This window comes from Anolis sagrei, chromosome 2 (genome assembly GCF_037176765.1).
Source record: "Anolis sagrei isolate rAnoSag1 chromosome 2, rAnoSag1.mat, whole genome shotgun sequence".
Lineage (NCBI taxonomy): Eukaryota > Metazoa > Chordata > Lepidosauria > Squamata > Dactyloidae > Anolis > Anolis sagrei.
In genome coordinates this window covers 84,855,557-84,868,763 of record NC_090022.1, presented here as the reverse complement: position 1 = coordinate 84,868,763, position 13,207 = coordinate 84,855,557, and the positions used below count along the sequence as shown (strand labels likewise).

Here is a 13,207-nt window from a genome sequence, read left to right as displayed (position 1 = left end):
AGAGTGCACTTAAGAGAGCCTTTGGGCTATATTTGCCAATCCCAGCTACAACCAAAAATATAGCAAATTAAGCAAAAGTATAATAAAACAATGAGGAAAAGGGTTTGAGATGCTAAATAGGGACAAGTTTGGGTTGTTGCTTTGCCAAAGTGTCCAAAGGCAAATGATGAACCAGCCTTTAAATAACATAGCGCATAAATCAGCAGCTGAAGCACTCATTTGTAGAGTTTAAAATAAGTGGGGGCAAAATAAACATGTTCACAAAATGCAGCCTGTTGAGTTATACCACTTCAAAAATGCCCATGTGGAAAAGTATTTGGGAAAACCTTCTATTTTCTTTTTGTGTATTTCGGTAGCACATGAAAAGGGGGAGTAAGCTACACAGGTAGCTAGTGTCCACTGGCATTCACAAAATCAGCCAGCCAGAAAAAACTAACGAAATAACAGATACTAGAATCAATTAATTATGCTTGTTTTATTTACATCACCAATTAAAACCTAAATACCATAAAGTTGTATGTAGATCCCCATATAACTTTTCTGTAGAAAATGTGGCAATAAGTTGCCTTAATTCTTCAGTATAGGTGCATCCTAAGATGGGTTCCCTCCTTGTTGCCTTTCTTCAGCAAGTGAAGTTTTCATCAAACTTTTAGGAACTGACTGAAAGAGCGTTTAAATGGATTTCTTTAAAACCATTTTTACTGTTGTTTTTGTATGAGCTGTTATTGGTACAGTATTTAGTTCTTGTAAGGGATTTTAAGTTCCCATTTAGGAGCCCCCAGTGGCACAATGGGTTAAACTCTTGTGCTGGCAGGACCAACAGACCAACAGGTCGCAGGTTCAAATCGGGGGAGAGCGAGGATGAGCTCCTTTTGTCAGCTCCGGCTCCCCACGTGGGGACATGAGAGAAGCCTCCCACAAGGATGGCAAAACATCAAAACATCTGGGTGTCCCTGGACAGTGTCCTTGCAGACAGCCAATTCTCTCACACCAGAAACAACTTGCAGTTTCTCAAGTCACTCTTGATGCAAAAAAAAAGTTCCCATTTGGTGGGAGGAAGGAGGTGGATACGAGTGAATAATGAAAATAATATTCTTAAAAGTAAATGTACCAACCCCCCCCCCCCCCAAAAGTGACTGCATGTCATAACAGTATAATACAGGGATGGATGATATGTAGCTCTCCAAAGGTTGTTAGACTGCTGCTCCTGATAGCTTTAACCAGCATAGCCAAAGCCAAGGGGTGATGAGCACTGCCGTGTATAGGTTCCTTGTTCCTGGTGCAATGGAAAAAATATTGACAGTGTGTTTAGTTCCCCAATTAGTTTTTAAAAGCCTACCCTGGGGAGCTGCTATCTCTTAAACAAACCAACTCAATGGGGGGAAATTGTGTGTAAAGTTTGTCACTCATTGTGAAAGATTGAATCCAAACTAATACGAGAAAGCAATACTACAATTCCCGGAATATTTATCAATACAATACACTGCAATCGGTAGCATTACACAGAATAACGCAAATTGGAATATGAACTAGGAACGGCTAAGACGATGGAATGGTTGAGGATTTGAACAAGAAGACATAGTTTTTATTGTTATTGCTTTTACCATTTTTAAATGTATTGTAATGTGATTTTTGGCTTTTTACTGATGTATGTATTTTTATATGGCATCTAATTGCGCTGATTTGTACGCCGCTCTGAATCGCCTTCGGGCTGATATGGGCGGGATAAAAGCGACGTAAATAAAAATATAGGCTGGGACTTACACATCTTAAATATCTAGGCAGGTAGGTCACTTCCTTAAGTCAATACCAACACTTAATACACTAATATATTATTTTCCTCCTTTAGGTAGCATCACAGGCTGCCCACATCTTGTTGTTGTTATTATGTGTCCTCAAGTGGTTTCCAATCTAAGGGTTTTTTTAAAGAGGTTTGCCACTGCCATTGCCTCTCTGAGGATGAGAAAGTGTGACCCTCTAAGCTCCTTAAAAATAGATAGCTCCCTTTTGGAAGTGTTTTAGTTAGGTATTACTGCTTTGCAGATGGCCCTTTCTAACGTTTGATTCTAAAATTAATATAAGAGAGCTGACCTTCTTTTAACAAGTCAGGGGAAAATACCATGTGAGCATGAACTTAAAATAACTAAAACTGAGAGCTGTACCTTCTCCTTCCTGGCTCTTTGAAGAAGCCTCAATTCAGGATTGAAAAGAAAGTTAACCTTTCAGCAAAAGTCACATTTAGACCCAACAGCCTGCAGGCTCCCTGCTAACTTCAAAGGGGACAAGAAACAGCGTACAGTGCTACCTTTGTCTTTTTTTTTTTTTAACTTATTCTAGATCGGGTTACAAACAAACATCCTTCCGAAATGCTATCAACAGACATTTTTTTTACAGAGGTTACCAAAAATTGTAAAATGCCCATCCATGGATGCAGAATATGTGGATACAAGCAGTTAACTGTACATGTAAACACACAGAACAAGCAAAAAGTCATTTACCAGATGTTGCAGAAAATGGTCTACTTTGGATCATGGGAGCAACACAATCACTCGCTTTGACACTATTAAAGAGACCTAATTCCTTAACCTGTCTGATTGCAATTAAAAAGACTTTGTCCTTCTAAAACTCAGATCTTCCTCGAGATTTATGATAGGCACATTTTCCCCCAGTCAACACTCCTGGCTGCATCTATACTGCATTTTGAGCCCCCAGTGACACAAATGGTTAAACCCTTGTGTCAGCAGGATTGCTGACCAAAAGGTTGGCAATTCAAATCCTGGGAGCGGGGTGAGCTCCCATCTGTCAGCTTCAGCTTCCCTTGCGGGGACATGAGAGAAGCCTCCCACAAGATTGATAAAACATCAAAACATCTAGGCATTCCCTGGACAGCGTCCTTGCAGACGGCCAATTCTCTCACACCAGAAGTGACTTGCAGTTTCTCAAGCTGCTTCTGACACACACACACAAAACCCCAACTTCAACTGCCATGGCTCAATGCTGTGGAATCAGGGGAGTTGCAGTTTAACAAAGCCTTCAGTCTTCTCTGCCAAAGAATGCCGGCGCTACACCAAACTACAAATCCCACAATTCCACAGCATTGAGCATTAATGCTACAGAGTAGATACAGCCAGTGATACTAACATGTTGAACACAAGCAAAAAGGTGGAGGGGCAAAAGGAAAGGGCCTGAGGCTGTTAGGAATTGTGGGAGTTGAAATCCAAAACACCCGGAGGGCCAAAGTTTGCCCATGCCTGGTCTACACTGTAGAATGGATACCTTTGACACCACTTTAACAGCTGAGACTGACTCAGTTCTGTGAAATTATGGAAAGTGTAGTTTTACCATTTCTTTAGCTCTCTCTGCCCAACTACAACTTCCATAATTCCAGAACACTGAGCAATAGCAGTTAAAGTGGCATCAAACCGCAATAAGACAAGCTCCTTCATCCCCACTGACATTGACACACTTGCATCCAACTCCAGGCTAAAGATAACCAGAGTGTGTGTGTCTCCCTTTCTCCCTCCACATTTTAAAAGAAATCAATAGGGAAATGGGGTGTTCGGGTGGGTTACCCTACCTGTGAGAGGTCCAGCTTCCTTTGGCTCTTGAGGCATCTTCTCCCCCCACTTCCTCCTCTGGAAGCTGCCCAAGAGGAAGCTGACTCAGAAGCACCGCCCACCGTGGGAATTTCCCCCGCCGTTGATTGACAAACGCAGCAGCTAATCAGCAGACTTCCTCTTTGAGCGCAAACAACAAGCGGGGATTAAAAGGAACAGAAGGGAAGTCGCGCGCCCGCCCGCCCGGGGAAAGTCCTGGAGTCCGTGACCCTGGGGGCGTCCGCGCCAGGCATGGGCAGGCACACATTCTGACTTTGGGGGGCCCATGCTAGCACCCCCTGCTAGGAGGACCGGCTTCCCTGTAACGAGAAGGAGGAAAGGAAAGAGAGAAGGGAGGAAGGACGAAAGGGGGGGGGGGGGGAGGAAAGGATGGAAGGGAAAAGAGGGAAGGAGGGGGAAGGGAAGAATAGAAGGAGGGAGGGAAGGATAAAGGAAAAAGAGAAGGAAGGAGAGGAAAAAGAAAAGGAAGGAAGGATGAAAGGGCGGAAGGGAAGAATGGAAGGAGAAAGAGGGAGAGAAAGAAGGAAGGATGAAAAGGTGGAAGGAAGAGAGGAGGAGAACGAAGGAAGGGAAGAATAAAGGAAAGAGAAGGAAGAAGAGGAAAAAGAGAAGGAAGGGCGAAAGTGAAGAATGGAAGGAGAAAGAGGAAGTGAAAAAAGGAAGCATGAAAAGGGGAAGGATGGAAAGGAGAGAAGGAAGAAGGAAGAGAGAAAGGGAACGAAGGAAGGAAGGGATAAAGGAAAGAGAGAAGGAAGGAAGGAAGGAAGGAAGATGAAAGAGGGAAGGAAGGACAAAAGGGTGGAAGGGAAGGATGGTAAGGGAAAGAGGGAAGGAGAGGGAGAGGGGAAGAAGAGAAGGATGGAGGGAAGAATAAAGGAAAGAGAGAAGAAAGAAGAGGAAAAGGAAGGAAGGGCGAAAGTGAAGAATGGAAGGAGAAAGAGGAAGAGAAAAAGGAAGTATGAAAAGGGGGGAGGATGGAAAGGAGAGAAGGAAGAAGGAAAAAGAAGGAAGAGAGGAAGGGAACGAAGGAAGGGAAGGATAAAGGAAAGAGAGAAGAAAGGAAGGATAAAGGAAAGAGAGAAGAAAGGAAGGAAGATGAAAGAAGGAAGGATGGATGAAAGGGTGGAAGGGGAAAGAGGGAAGGAGAAGGAAAGGGGAAGAAGAGAAGGATGGAGGGAAGGATAAAGGAAAGAGAGAAGGAAGAAGAGGAAAAAGAAGGAAGGAAGGGTGGGAGGGAAGAATGGAAGGAGAAAGGAAGAGAGGGAAGGAAAGACAGAAAGATGAAAGAGGGAGGGAAGGATGAAAGGGTAGAAGGGAAGGATGGAAGAAGAAAGAGGGAGGGATGAAAGGAGGAAGGAAAGAGAGAAGGAAGGAAGGGTGGAAGGGAATGGAGGGAGGGAGGAAAGAGAAAGAAATACAAAACAGAAGGAAGGAAGGAGAAAGAGGGAGAGAGGGAAGGATGAAAGGGTGGAAGGGAAGGAGAAAAAGGGAGGGAAGGAGGAAGGAAGGATAGGATGGTGTGTGAGAGGAAGGCCTGAGAAAAGAGCCTAAGGGGCCTCATCTAGGGCCTGGGTTTGCCCATACCTGGTCTACACTGTAGGATGGATGCAGTTTGGCACCACTTTAGTTGCCCTGGCTCAGTGCTATGGAACCTGGGAACTCTGCCTTTGCAAGGTCTTTAGCTTTCTCCGCTCAATAGCGCTGGTGCCACCCCAAAAAACAGCAGGTTTTTTACATAGCATTGAGCCAGGGCAAACTGCATTCATTCTGCAGTGTGGATGCTCCCAAGGAGTGAAAGAGTGCGCAGGAGGCTTGAAGTTTGTTCTCTTTTGCTTTTGCCCTGTGTGACTTCTGGGAACTGTGTAGCCCAAAGGTGATTTTTTTTTTCAAGCTTGAGTGGGAGGATCAAGCAAGAGTCTACCTTCCACACAATTATTGTTTCAGCCTAGCTAGGTAAAATGAATATACAGTTGGTCCTCCGTATTTCTTTCTTTCTATTTGCAGTATTTATATTCCGCTCTTCTTGCCCCAAAGGGGACTCAGGGTGGGTCACAATGCACACATGCACAGCAAACATTCAGTGCATACAACACATACAGACAGATAGTGGTATTTTGGCATTTTCCAACTTTGGTGCCTGGAGTTTATGCTCAATTCCAGCCCAGGGGGGTGCTGTCGCTTCATCCACTATGACGCCGAGCCCTTTTGATAGTATTTCCTCCTTGTTCTTTGATGCCACATTTTTATGGGGTCTTAAAAATACCTCCCCGATTTAAGCAGTGCTTGTTTTCTCTATTCACAGGTCAGCTGTTTTTGAACTGCTTAGGAGGACAGTAAGCTAGGTTTAGCAGTTGGGTGCTCAATCAACTCAGGTTTTGAATTTGCCCCCTTCTGGTCAGCCGTGATCTATTGCTGCTGCCAATTAACGAGCTGTGCTACATCTGAATACCTCCATATTCAGCCATCCCTGGTTTGAAAATATTTCTTTCAAATCCAAAAATGCAAACTTTGGTTTTTCCATTTTATGTACAAGACTCCAGTTGACTCCAGCATTGCTTACCATGGGACTTGAGCACCCACCTACCTTGGTGGCCCTAGAACCAAGCCCTAGGGGTTACAAAGGATTTGCTCTTCAAGAAAATTGATTTGTGCTACTCTTCTAGGCTGTTGGTGTGCCTTGGATTGAGGATATTTTGTGTAAATGGCATGAACAGCTTCTTTCTGCTAGTTAGATTTTATGTAATAGTTGTATTATCAGTTGTACATGCTCTGTGCCCAGCTTTCCACGTTGCTAGTTAACATAAGTTCCAAAGGGAAACCAGATAACGGTATTGCCACATTGTGGAGAACAGTTTATTTAGACACCACAATGCTTTGGTGATTATGCAAGTCAAAGTTCAGTGGAAATACTCAGTGATCACGTCCAAATATAATTAGGGCTAAGGAAACAGGCATGTGTCCTGCTGTTCATTTTTTCCTCTCTCAATAATCCACCAGCACAAGTACGCTGGAAAAGAAAGGAGCACAAAGTAACTAGATGCATTTGGTGACAAGGGAAGAAAGACTTGGGCTTGCGCTGGAGAGATACCCTTCCCAATTCCTGATCAGCTGTAAAATGCAGTTTGGACCACTACTATTCCATCACTTTTGACCGTTCTTACAGGTCTCTGTGAAAATGCAAGAAGGGACAGAAACTTTCATCTATGCTGACAATCTTGCCATTGCACTTTGCTACTCTGCTGCTGTGTATGCATGCCCAGTGTGGAACACATCTCACCACACTAAAACAGTGGACGTGGCTCTTAATGAGACATGCCGCATTATCACAAGATGTCTACACCCTACACCACTGGAGAAATTATGCTGTTTAGCCGGTATTGCATCACCTGACATCCGCCAGGAAGTAGCAGCCAATAATGAAAGGACCAAGGCAGTGACATCTCCAGCCCATCCCCTGTTTGGATATCAGCCAGCACACCACACCAACACCTCTAAGATCTACAGAGATACTCGCAGGAACACCTCAGCAAGCAAGAGTCCAAAAGTGGCAGGCAAAAACCTGGAACCTCAGGCCATGGCTGATATCGAATGAGGGGCACACAAAAAACTGGGCAACTTGGAAGACGCTGAACAGACTGTGCTCTGGCACTACGAGATGCAGAGCCAACCTTAAGAAATGTGGAGTCCACGACATGCAAGTGTGGAGAAGAGCAAACCACAGACCACCTACTACGATGCAACTTGAGCCCTGCCACATGCACAATGGAGGACCTTCTTATAGCAACACCAGAGGCACTCCAACTGGCCAGCTATAGGTCAAAGGACATCTACTATAATGCCAAGTTTTTAAACTTTGTGTGTGTGTCTTTTTAAAATACATTGCAATTGTATCCTTGGTTCCCTTCTGATACGATAAATAAATACATCTGTGAAAACAGTCAGATTCAATGTGAGCACTACACATTGTCCTTTGATAATGTTATTTCCTCCTGATGCACAGTTTACAAAATCTGTTTTTTGAGCCACACATCCAACACGTTTCAACCGTAATAACATAATAAGAATAAGAATCTATTGGTGTCCCACCACCATCTCCCCAGAGGGACTCAGGGCAGCTCACAGGATGCTCTCAATAGTGCCACACAGTACACATACAACAAAATACAAAAGGTAAATTAATAACAATGATATTAACCCCATTACCATAAAGCCCCTATCAATTAAAAATGCTAAAAGACCTGACAAGCTATAAAATACCAGCTATGAACAATATTCATCCTTGTAAAGTACAATAGTGACCACTCACTAAGTTTACAAATATAGTGATTCATAATCCCTAAACATGGTCAAAAGTGTTTGTAAAAAACCATGTTTTTAGCTGTTTCCAAAAACCTGGAGGGTGCAGGCTAACAATCTCTTTGGAGAGGGCATTCCAAAGCAGGGGGCCACCACCAAGAAGGCTCTCTCATCCCCACCAACCGTACTTGAGACGAGGAAAAGTTGGCACAAAAACACGCCTCAATTGACTTTTAAATGGAAATTTAGTAGAATGAAGTAAGTAATGTGCTAGATATAATATATGTGCTATGCTGTTATTAGTGCCATGTTATCACAAAGCATGCCCCAAAGGAAGGCCTGCTTTATCCATTTCTTAACTAATCTTAAGGACTCCTATACTTTAGAACTGTGGTTTCCAAAGACTGGTTCCCAGTAGGGTTGCCAAACCAAGACTACCTCAAGCTCTCAAATTTGTGATGGCCCCTTGGTTAGGTCACAAGCGGCAGCTACAGGAAATTTCGTAAATGATCATATCTTAGGCATCAACTCCACTTGCCGAGAGCACATCATACAAATCAAAAACACCAAGCTTAACAAATGAGGAATGTGTCGTTATACTTTTCAACACAGTGTTCTCACCCCATGATTATTCCCTCTTACCATAAGATTCACATCTTTCCCATATTGCCATCTCCAAGGGCAGAGAACTGTTTTGTTGCTCTTTTACATGTAAAGCATAATGTACAGTGATGGCGCTATATACGTAAGTGATGAGGAAATAATAATAATAATAATAATAATAATAATAATAGCCATGCACAAGTTGGAAATAACTGGATTAAAGCCACTGAACCTGTTGGTCACTTGTAAATGCTCCTGAGAGAGAAGTGTTGAGGAAAAGGATTTCCTGGCACCCACTATAATATGGCATCAGTGGGGGGCGTAGTTGTGAACTCAAAGGGTATATGATTAGGTCTTCCCCTGGGCTGCCCATGGGCAAAATCTTGTCAGTAACATGCACATACAAGTTATATTACATATATGGATTTATTTATTTATTTATTTGTGCACAATAAAAAAGTAAAGCTTTCCCATGACATTAAGTCCAGTCATGACTCGGGGGGGGGGGGGGGGTGCTCATCTCCATTTCTAAGCCAAAGAGTCAGCGTTTTTATTGTTTATTATTTGCGTTTTCGGTTTTGTTTTATTTCATGTAATTGTTGTTTTGGGATTGACCTCATGTAAGCTGCACCGAGTCCCCATTGGGGAGATGGAGCGGGGTACAAATAAAGTTTATTATTATTATTATTATTATTATTATTATTATTTATTTTCTATAGACGCCTCCAAAGTCATGTGGCCAGCATGTCTGCATGGAGTGCTATTACCTTCCCACCGAAGTGATACCTACTGATCTACTCATATTTGCATGTTTTCAAACTGCTAGGTTGGCAGAAGCTGGGGCTAACAGCGGGGGCTCACCCCATTTCCTGATTTCAAACCGCCAACCTTTCGGCACAATAGGTAGACATATATAGCCAATAATGGCAGGTTTGGATTTGCATGTAGAACCATTTCAAATGTGCAATAATGTCTCTGAAATAGTGCATCAATGCGTTTTGCATACTGCCTCTGAGCATTGTTCAGCAAGGTGAAAGCTATGCAATTCACACTTCTCATATGTTACACCACAATGGTATTTCCTATAAGATTGCATAGTATTAGCATGACTCCTCTGGCAGATGTTTACACTAGGCTGAGCTGCTATGGGATCTTGGCCCATTTCTGCTCCTGATTAGACCAGCTGTCCACTGCCACAGGAGCTGTTTCATTAGCTGTAGATTTACTGCTGACACAGTAGACCTTTCTCTGAACCACTGACCATAAATTTGCATCTTAAATTATATTGAAATTATGCTGAAAAGTATGGTGCAGCAACATATAGGATTGTCCCATTTATTTCATTAAACTTCAATAAAATTATTTCTAAATATATTAGCTGTATTGTTTTGTGGCTGAAATGAGTTTTGAATGCTACTAATTAGTGCCATTAGCTTTAAACTTGGCAAATTATGGACAATGTAGTCATTTGCCCGCGAGTAAAAATAAGATTAGACATCAAAAAGCTTGCCAGTGATACATACCAATGTATTATTTAATGATGTATCATTGAATTAGAAAACTTGTTTACAGTGCTTCATAGCTATTATACTTTGGCAACTGAGAGTACAGAGAATTCATGAAAATAATATTTTTCTTCCTTTTTTTCTTTCTCAAATGTTCACTTAGCCATTTTTCTTCCTGTGATAAATAATAATCCCTGACTGAATAACTATTTTATTTCTTTTTAGTTTTTGCAGAGAAGCTTGTTCTTTATCAGTGGAGTTTTGTATCTCTGAATTCAATCTGCCAAAGTGACAAATCTATCTACTGTGATTCATCATTCCTGTACAGTTTACTGTTTGCCATTGACGTTCTATTTTTTAACAATGGAAAAGAAAGACAAATGCCATTCACAGGTCTAATTATTGAGGCTAAAGTGTTTGCAATTTGAACTAGTCACAATTTTGAAAGAAATAGCAGCTTTATTCCTAATTTTAAATTAATTATCTTTGTGTCGGATCTGTTAAGAGATGCTCGGGGCATATAAGAAACACATGACAAGTGAAAGCAAATTTTTCAATAATTCTTTCTATATGGAAGACTGCTCTACTTAAATCAGAGACATTTCTACTTAAACGAGAGTCTTTATACTTTGATCAGAAAGTTTGTCAATCTATTAATTGTACAAAAGCAGGGAACATGTTTGCCCTCCAAATGTTTTGAATTGCATCTCCCAGAAGCCAATGGGTAATTGTAGCCCACAATAGCTAAAGGTCCAAAGCTTCCAGAATTTAAAACGACCTTAACAGATTAGAGAGATGGGCCAAAACTAACAAATGAAGTTCAACAGTGACAAATGCAAGACTCTACTTAGGCAGAAAAAATGAAAGGCAAAGATACAGAATGGGGGACACATGGCTCGAGAGCAGTACGTGTGAAAAAGATTGTGGAGTCCTGGTGGACAACAAGTTAAACATGAGCCAACAATGTCATGGGGCGGCAAAAAAAGGCAATGGGATTTTGGCCTGCATCAATAGGAGTCCAGTGTCTAGATCGAGGGATGTTATGCTTCCACTCTATTCTGCCTTGGTTAGACCACACCTGGAATACTGTGTCCAATTCTGGGCACCACAATTGAAGAGAGATATTGTCAAACTGGAATGTGTCCAGAGGAGGGCGACTAAAGTGATCAGGGGTCTGGAGAATGAGCCCTATGAGGAGTTGCTTTAAAGAGCTGGGCATGTTTACCTTGAAGAAGAGAAGGCTGAGAGGAGACATGATAGCCATGTAGAAATATGTAAGATGAAGTCATACGGAGGAGGGAGCAAGCTTGTTTTCTGCTGCCCTGGATACTAGGACGTGGAACAATGGCTTCAAACTACAAGAAAAGAGATTCCATGTGAACATTAGGAAGAATTTCCTGACTGTGAGAGCTGTTCAGCAGTAGAACTCTCTGCCCCGGAGGGTGGTGGAGGCTTTTAAACAGAGGCTGGATAGCCATCTGTTGGGGGTGCTTTGAATGCAATTTTCCTGCTTCTTGCAGGGGGTTGGACTGGATGGCCCATGAGGTCTCTTCCAACTCTATGATTCTATGATTTCCAATGCCTTAAACTGCTTTTGAATAAACAGCACTCAACTATCCAGCTAGTGGCACAAGAACTCTGTTGGAAATGGCAATCAAAATAACATTTTATAAAATAGTTCTCAACTTTTCTTAATATTCAGGATCAAAACTAAAGACAGCCATTGTCACCACGCCAATAATTGGAAGAGGGAAACTTGTTCTTCTCTTTGAATCAGCATTTCAGTCCAGGTCCACAAAATTCTACCATTCTGAGGTAAGAAGATTTTGTTTTAAAATAAAGGAGCCAGTGAATTATATCTTAAAAGTGTGCCAGATAGTAGTTGCACTGCCTCCTTTGAAGAAAAAACCCCCCAATTACTTTAAAAGGCCCTACATGCATCTCAGATTTTGCACTGTGTGACATTCAAAGACCGACTAGATTTCTGGGGCATCTCCTCCAGTTTCATTTCATTTAATCCTTGTGGTCTATAGACACTCTGCGAAGGATACCTGGATACTGAGATATTTAGGGAGCCTTAACATCCTGGGGACTTAATACCCCAAAAGCACCAGATTCTGTCTGATCTTGGACAATAGTATTTATTATTTATTTACTTATTTACAGTATTTATACCCCGCTCTTCTCAACCCCGAAGGGAATGCAGAGTGGCATTAGAAACGCAACAATTCGATGCCATATACCCAACAGACATAAAATAAACATACATTAAAACATGAATTTAAAATCATATAAAGATTAAAACACATGATTAAAATCATGCAATCTGCAACAGTACTTGGATGGGAGGCTGTCAACAAATACTGGCAAAACTACCTCTGAGTATTCCTTGCCCCCCCCCCCCCCCCCAAAGTATGACATTCATGGAGTCTCCTTCAGTCGACTGGTGACAAACACATTCACAACCTCAAGACCTTGATCAATCATTCAAATAACCACCATTGTTTCCTATACCCTATATCATATCTCCCTAACCCAAACATGCATCATTGAAGCCACACTGTTTTTCCATGTTTTCTTTCTGTGCTCTCTTCATATGCCATAGGAAACGTATATAAAGTGATGCTCCTTTTTATGAACTACCCATGTATTTCAACTTTTCACCCAGACTATTGAAAGAAATAATCAAACATGTCATCAAACAGAGATTGACATGGAAGTCAGAATCAAAGTTAGTTCCAGTTTATTTGAAGTGTAGAGAGTAAAGGGGAAACACATTTAAATTTTGAATGTCTGTGTTCACACCCTGATCTTTGTATCAAAGACTCCCCAAAACACTCCCACAATACACCCCCCCCCCCCAATGTCACAGAATCACAGACTAATAATGCCCTGCTTGACTACTCACTCAGGCAAGGAAGAGAGGGGGTCCAAAAAGCCTTCCAGAGTGCTCTGAACAAATCTGGGGAGGAAGGCACACCCAAGCTTACTTTTAGCTTGGAGACGGGGAATTCCCCACATGATAGAGGCCCTAGACAGTTCTTTTTCGTGGTTTTTGACGACGATCCAAAAGCAATTTAAAGGGCTCCCCTGTAGCCTAGAGGGGGGTGCGCTGAGTACGTCACCATACACCAAATAATTTATTGGGGAGGAAAGCTGATTCGGTTTTGGAATCCGAGAAAGACT

The 13,207-nt window shown here is 42.1% G+C and overlaps 1 protein-coding gene across 5 annotated transcripts in view; it reads right to left on the bottom strand.

The window, feature by feature from the left end:
* The window catches only part of TNIP1 (TNFAIP3 interacting protein 1), a 66,590-nt gene extending 53,615 nt beyond the window's left edge, over nt 1-12,975 (bottom strand). For 4 of the 5 annotated variants that reach the window (XM_060765460.2, XM_060765463.2, XM_060765462.2 and 1 more), the window contains exon 1: nt 3,578-3,681. The gene's annotated coding sequence lies outside the window, so the exon portion shown is untranslated. Of the gene's footprint in view, nt 1-3,577; nt 3,682-12,929 lie in introns of those variants that run through there. The other variant, XM_060765461.2, reaches the window with a different exon arrangement.
* Between the last annotated feature and the right edge of the window lie 232 nt (nt 12,976-13,207).